The sequence below is a fragment of the Schistocerca gregaria genome, unplaced genomic scaffold, assembly GCF_023897955.1.
Source record: "Schistocerca gregaria isolate iqSchGreg1 unplaced genomic scaffold, iqSchGreg1.2 ptg000178l, whole genome shotgun sequence".
Taxonomy (NCBI): Eukaryota; Metazoa; Arthropoda; class Insecta; order Orthoptera; family Acrididae; genus Schistocerca; species Schistocerca gregaria.
The window spans coordinates 15258967-15266937 of NW_026061728.1; positions in this window are offsets into that span (position 1 = coordinate 15258967).

A 7971-nucleotide genomic window follows, 5' to 3' on the forward strand; every position below is an offset into this window, starting at 1 on the left:
GTTGAATTACCAGTTGTTGGAATAAAAATTAGAGGCATTACTGGCAAACTGAGCAAAATTGTTAATAGACAGATGTTGTTGTCCTTCAGTATAAATGATGTACAGTTTACTCAAGGATGTCCTGTAATAAGTGACCTAAATGAGAATGTACTGTTGGGTATGGACTGGATATTAAAAGCTAATGCAGCATTTGATTGGGAAAAGAGTTTGTTTACCTTTATTGATCCTAAGACGAGAGTATGTTCCAGTACTGACATGTCGGTTCAAAACTGTGCTGATAAGGGAATTGAAATTAGGGATGTTACATGTTCTAAAGACAGTGGTTATTGTGTAGATGAAATTACTGAGGATTATGATGATGGAGAATATGGGGATATAGTTCAAGAAAAATTACGGGAATCAGATAATTTGAACCAAGAACAGAAGGTAGAGTTAGAAAGATTATTGTGGAATTACTGTGATGTTTTTGATGATAGACCTGGCAGAGTAAAGAATTACCAATGTAAACTCAGGTTAAAACCACATGAGCCATTCTTTATAAAACCTTATAGTGTACCCATTGCAAAGAGAAAAGATGTAGAAAAGGAACTTCAAAAGATGGAAGAGTGGGGCATCATTGAGAGAAGTAAGAGCCAATACAATAATCCTTTGGTAGTGGTTGCAAAACGTGATGGCAGTGTCAGGCTTGTACTAGATTCAAGACACCTAAATAAGTATGTGGAAAGAGAGACCGATCATCTCGAGAATATAGACGAACTACTTCATAAATTTGAAAGAATGAAATATATGACCAGTTTAGATCTCACACCAGGATTTCACCAAGTAGAATTAGAAAATGATTCCAAAAAGTATACTGCCTTTTTGTATGGGGGAAGATGTTACCAGTATTGTGTGGTACCATTTGGGCTGAATGTCTCAGTAGCCGAATTCATTAGAGCACTTGACTTTGTTTTGGGAAAAGATCTTTTATCAAAATTAACTGTGTATGTAGATGACATTTTGATCACTGGAGAAACTTGGGAAGAACATGTTAATACTTTGAGGGAGGTTTGCAATAGATTAAGGAAAGGGGGAATGTCACTTACATTATCTAAATGTAAGTTTGGTATGAAAAAATTGAAGTTTCTGGGGCACAGTATTTCTGAGGATGGTATTTTGCCAGATCCTGAAAAACTCAAGGCAATTGCAAAATTCCCAATTCCAAAAACCAAGAAACAACTCAAGTCAATTTTCGGGATGTGCGGTTACTACAGAAAGTTCATTAGTACCCAAGCTCTAATTGCTCCAAGTCTTAACAGATTGCTGAAGAAAAACGCAATGTGGGTTTGGGATCAGGAATGTGAAGCTGCTTTTGAAGAAATAAAAACACAGTTATGTAACAGTAAAATTTTGTACCATCCTGATTTAAGTTTACCTTTTTGCATTATGGCAGATAGTAGTGATTATGGCCTAGGTGCTCACCTTTTCCAAGAAGTAAATATAAATGGGAAAATAGAACACAGGTCTATTGCTTTTGCTAGTCAAACCTTGAAAAAACATGAGAGGCAATACACTGTTACTGAGAAAGAGCTTTTGGCCAATTACTGGGCATTTTCTAAATTCAGAAATTGTTTATTGGGAAACCAGGTAGTTGTCTACACAGACCATAAGGCATTAATTTATATTCAAGAATGTAGGTTGCATCATGGAATGATTACCAGGTGGGCACTCTTGTTACAACAAATTAATTACTCAATAAAATATCTTAGAGGACCCGATAATGTAGTTGCTGATGCTTTTTCTAGACTACCTGTGGGGGGTGACTTTGAAGATGACAGTGGGGAATGTGAAAAAGAATTCAAAATTATGTATTTAAGAGGGGTGGACAATGAACAAGAAATCAGAGACATTTGTAATGACATCCGACGGAATCAGAACCACGATGAGAACTGTAAACTGGTCAAAAGTTATTTAGGGAAATAGGGACATGAAAAAGTGGGAGATTATTACAAAATCTACAAAGGGATTCTATTCAAGAGAAACAGTGTAGATAGCGATGTATGGAAATTATGTTGGCCTGAACAGTACATCAATGTACTCATCAAGTACATTCATGAAAGTTTTGGTCATTGTGGGATTCAAAAGTGTATCCAAAAAATCCAAGAAAATGTGTACTTTAACAACATAGCCAGGAGGGTTAGAAAAATTTTAACGGGTTGTGACAGGTGCCAAAGAGTAAAAGTATCCAACCAAACTTGTCGAGGATTGATGCAAAACATCTTACCGAAAGAACAACACGAGTTTGTCGCTGTCAAATTACATGGACCATTACCGAAGACCAGAGGAGGCTATTGCAACATTTTTGTTATGGTTGATGTTTTTTCAAAATTCATTAAGTCATACCCTCTTCGCAAGGCAAACAGTAAGAGCATTATTTCAAAAATCAGAGGAGACTATTTTGGCAGGGTTGGAAAACCTCAGAAAATCTTATCAGACAATGGGACTCAATTTACTTCTGGAGTATGGAAAGCTTTTGTTGAAGATGAAAATATAAGTCACATTCTTATTTCAGCTTATCATCTGTCAGGAAACCCTTCGGAGAGATACATGAGGGAAATTGGGCGATTCTTTAGAACCTACTGCAATACTGATCATGCTAGTTGGATTGACTATGTTGAGAAATTCGAAGATGTTGTGAACAGCCTACAGCATTAGTGTTTTCGCCGTATGAAATACAGTATAATAGCAAACCACCACATCCAATTAGTGATTTCATTGATTTTCCAGTCTGCAAACCATTAAGTACTCAAGAGAGAGAGGAAATAGTGAGAAAGACCATGAAATCTCAAGGTGATAAGAGCAAATGTAGACGTGACAAATGATTGGAGCCTACTCAATTTAAAATTGAAGACTTGGTCCTTGTTAAAACACAAGAGAAGTCTAAAGCCATCAGTGGTGAATTAAAAAAGTTTTTTGACATATACATTGGACCTTTCAAGATTCAGGACAATCCTCATCCGAATGCTTACCATCTAGTCTACCCAAATTCTTGGAGACTGTTTGACCTACAAAACGTGACCGAACTGAAATTGTATAAAAAAATGTAAAAAAGTGTTTTAGATAATAGATGTTTATAGACTTTTATATGTAATCTTACCAGGATATTTTTGTATACTTTGTTATGTTGTATTTATCTGATTCCTCAGGGGAGCATACATTCTTTGTGTGCTAAGTGTTTGGCGAGCACTAGGTCCCCTAGCTATGCAATTGTCATATTTCATGTTAGTATTCTGGCATTGCATCTTACACTTATTCTGTGATCCTGTATAATCAATTTTCTCCACCTGGCAGTCTATCCTCTCTTAGCTTTAAGAAATTATTTAGAGTAAATTTTCTTGAGTAATTAGACTTTATAGAATTCAAATTTCTGTGTACTTAAAAACCGGTGCACCGACTATTAAATGCTTTTGCTAATGTTTAACTGGGTTTGACCACTGTGTGCTGTATATTCATAGCGGACTGTGCTATTGCAGCCTGTGATTGCATGCAGTGTATACGGAAACCATACGGACTGTGAAGATGAGACTGAAATACAGTGTGCGTCATTGAGGTATACCGACCTTTAAGGAAGAAGATCACTGACCTTCAAGAAAGAAGATCACCGGTCTTCAAGAAAGAAGACACCAAAGATATGTGTAAAACTTTTCTGTTTTGTAATGTAAGGACATCAACCCTTCCGTGTTTCAGGTGGAAGTGCTGATGGGGGGGTTGTGTAACATTACAGGACATATTGGGACATATTGAAGTATTCGATACTGTAGACTTTTAGGGGATGTCGATACAGATATGCAAAATGTAAAGGGAAACCTTGGTGATGTTTAAATATTGTACTGTGTCAATATTAGGACATTTTGCACAGAAAGAACTAAAATAGAATTAATGTAAATATATATTAGTGTTAGTAACCTATTTTCATTCAATTTTGTAATTATATTTCATTTTGTAAAAGAAAGACTCACTGTTTGCTGTAGCTCTGATTAATTGTATAAATTATCAGTTTTGAGCTAAATTATTTCGTATAATATGGACAAGATACATTTAAAAACTCACCAGCTAAAGAGAAATTCTATATTATGATCGCAAAAATACGAAAACTTGTGAAAACTGTTTCATAACCTGATTTCGAAAGACGATTTGTATCAAGAAATATTGCTAAAAAGATTTATTTACGTTTTTAAACACGATTTAAATCATTTTACATATAAATAGTTGTTATAAATCACTCAAGAAATATCCAGAATCAAATGTCAAGATATTTCTGGAAACACCGGTACAAATCTGGTGAAGGTTATCCAGAAGCTGGTAGAAAAATGTTATAAAATCTATTTGGAAATTATGCTTGTAAGAATTTATATGTACTGATCCTTTTACTTACTTTAATCTGTACTAAAATTCTGTAATGTCTAATTTAGTTTTAAGTCGTGAATTGCTATCGTATTGTAAACAAAACATTGTCAAAGACTCTCATTGTTTGGAAAGATATTAATACACCTAGGAGTTGTCAGTTGCCAGTTCGAATATGCAGTGCGGTTAGCTCGGAGATCCAGTTATTGAATCTGTGAAGTCTGTCAGTTCTGTTTGTAAATAAACGTCTGTAATGAAGAATTACTTGTTGTCGTCAATATGAACTCAAGACCTTTTGCACGAAGCAGACACCTCCTAATGCAACGTTTTAACTTGGTGTTGAGGAGCTGAAATGTTATAATTTGGTGCAGAAAGTCCTGGGACGTTATAATTTGGTTGAGGAAGCTGGGATGTTATAACGTGGATCGGGAAATGCATACTTTCTGTGATCTGTACACTTGTCCATACGAGCCGTCCATCCTGATATCCGTTAATGACATTTCTCATATGAGGTGCTCAACGTGACGTTCCTCCCATGGAAATGTATCGCTCTGATCCTCAGCTTAAGAGATCACGCACTCTCCGAAATACGCTTGCTCGTAGTTGCGTCGAAGACGCGATCCTGTAGTGTCTGGGTATCATTGACCGGCGTGGCGTCGGCTGAAATGTTACAAGCAATCTGGGTTGCTCCATCCATTGATAAACTAACACCACCCACTCCTTATGACGGAGAAATGCTGGAAGACGATTCTCATCACTTTATTAAACTCTCATTAATATACTCGATTTTCACTATTGTGCCTGATAAAAATTCCAGAGGTTGTGTGTCTTAACTTACATCACTTCAGCTGAGAGAATTCGTGGGAACCTCGGAGTTCGTTTCCCCAAGAGTTGTAGAACGTCCGAGGCACACAACAATGGGAATAAGGGAGGGACAGCCTGCTCACCGCTCAGAGCATTGAGTCCCCGGTTATAAGTCCGGCAGGGCAGCTACATTGGGGCCCGCAGGGGTCACGCGCCGTTTGGAGGAGGGTGGGATCTTTGGTGTTGCGTGCGCTACTGGCGGCTAGCAGGTCTGAGTCTCAAGACCCGGCGTTAATTCCTTAGCTTTCTGGGATTGTGACTCGCGACGTCGCGCCAAAGGTACCCAGTGCTGCCGCTAGGTGTCACACTTAGCGAGTCGGCACCAGAGACGGAGAGAGAGAGACAGAGAGGGAGGCCAACGCCGCGACTGTGCGGCAACCGGGTTTCTCTCCAAAAATGTAGCGGAACATACGAATGGACGACAGCCAAGCGCAAACTCTGTTGTTGTACCTCTGACACTGAGGCAAGAACGTAAGATCAAATTGCGGAAAATGAGGTAGTAAACGAGTTTTGAAGTATTGTACGCTTACTGAATCTATAATGCACCTCCCTAGCGCTATTTACGCTAACAGTGTATACAGTTCTGTACAGACAAAGTAAAAATGTACATACATCAAAAAAGTTTCGCATCACCTCGGCTCCAAGAGCTCCGGAACCTGTACACAAAATTGGAATTGAGATCAACATGAATATCCTTTGCACCCTTTTTATTGCTAATGAAAGTCAGGAATTGCATCTTGTACCACCATACAGGGACACCTTCGGAGGTGGTGGTCAACATTGCTGTACACACCTCTCCCTCTAATAGCCAGTAGCACGTCCTATTGCATTGATTCGTGCCTGTATTCGTAGTGGCATTTTAGCCATAAGTTCATCAAGGCACTGTTGGTCAAGATTGTCCCACTTCTCAACGGCGATTGGGCGTAGATCCCTGAGAGGGTTGGTGCGTCACGTCTTCCATAAACAGCCCTTTTCAATCTATCCCAGACATGTTCTATAGCGTTCATGTCAGGAGAAGATGCTGGCCACCCTAGTCGAGCGATGTCGTTATCCTGAAGGAAGTCATTCAAAGGATGTGCACGATGGGGGCGCGAACTGTCGTCCATGAAGACGAATGCCTCGCCAATATGCTGCCGACATGGTTGTACTATCGGGCGGAAGGTGGTATTCACGTATCGTACAGCCGTTACGGCGCCTTCCATGACCACCAGCGGCGTACGTCCGCCCTCCATAATGCCATCCCAAAAGAGAAGGGAACCTCCACCTTGCTGCACTCGCTGGACAGTGTATCTTGAGGCGTTCATCCTGACCGGGTTGCCTCCAAACACGTCTCCGACGATTGTCTGGTTGAAGGCATATGCGACACTCATCGGTGGATAGAACGTGATGCCAATCCTCAGCGGTCCATTCTGCGTGTTGTTGGGCCCACCTGTACCGAGCTGCAAAATGTCGTGGTTGCAAAGATCGACTTCGCCATGGACGTCGGAAGTGAAGTTGCGCATCATGCAGCCTGTAGCGCAAAGTTTGAGTCGTAACAAGACGTCCTGTGGCTGCACGAAAAGCATTATTCAACATGGTGGCGTTGCTGTCAGAGTTCCTCCGAGCCATAATCCGTAGGATACGGTCATCCACTGCAGTAGTAGTCCTTGGAAGGTCTGAACGAGGCATGTCATCGACATTTCCTCTCTCTGTGTGTATCTCCTCCATACCCGAACAACATAGCTTTGGTTCACTCCGAGACGCCTGACCCCTCCCTTGTTGAGAGACCTTGTTGGCACAAAGTAACAGTGCGGACGCGATAGAATACGGTATTGACCGTCTAGGCATGGTTGAATTACAGATAAGACGAGCCGTGTACCTCCTTACTCGTGGAATGACTGGAACTGATCTGCTGTGGGATTTCCAGCTATTTTGGTGGAACGAATTATGTTTGCAGAAACAAAATAATATAGTCACATAAAACTCTCAGAGTTCATGTGATTAAAGTGAAAGAGCAAATAAATATCGTGATAAGCATCCTTCACAGAAATAGATTCTAGTACTTAAAAATTCAAAAGGATAGACTGTATCTGCAGAACGATCTGCTGGTCAACTGCAAATGTGTATTGATTGCCCTTTTTGTACATACTCTAGTCACTGTGAATGTCGAGTAATTCTTTCTCCATTACATGGAGAAACGAACATATAAAGCGCACCAGTATTACTGATGGAACCTTCTGGCAGATTATTCTAGTTCTGAGAGGACGTTTCATCGCAGCGCACTCTCTGCTGCAGAGTGATATTCTTTCTGGGAGTTTTATTAGTAGAGACAAGTCATTTCACATGTCTGAATCAAATTTTAATTTATTTGATTTGACTCAAATAAAATCGTATTTTCATTAGAATATTATAATTCAGTATTTCCAGTTGACAAAAAAATACAATATTAAAACAATTAAAGAAACTGCTGAAAATGAGGTTCTAACCTCGAGACTGTTTCAATATGAAACTCAAATACTTACGAATAGATTTGTATTTAAGTGAGCCGGAAAAATATCTCCCTTTTTTAGAATTAACAATTTTGAGTTTTACAAAATTGTCACGTTGTTTTAGTAAACTGATGTCTGGGCACAGATTTTCGAATTACATAAATGTACGTAAAGGAAATCGAACGGCCAGTCCACAAGCTCCTCTAGCCACATAACAACGTATATATACGCTCACAAGCGTAAAATCTATACCAGC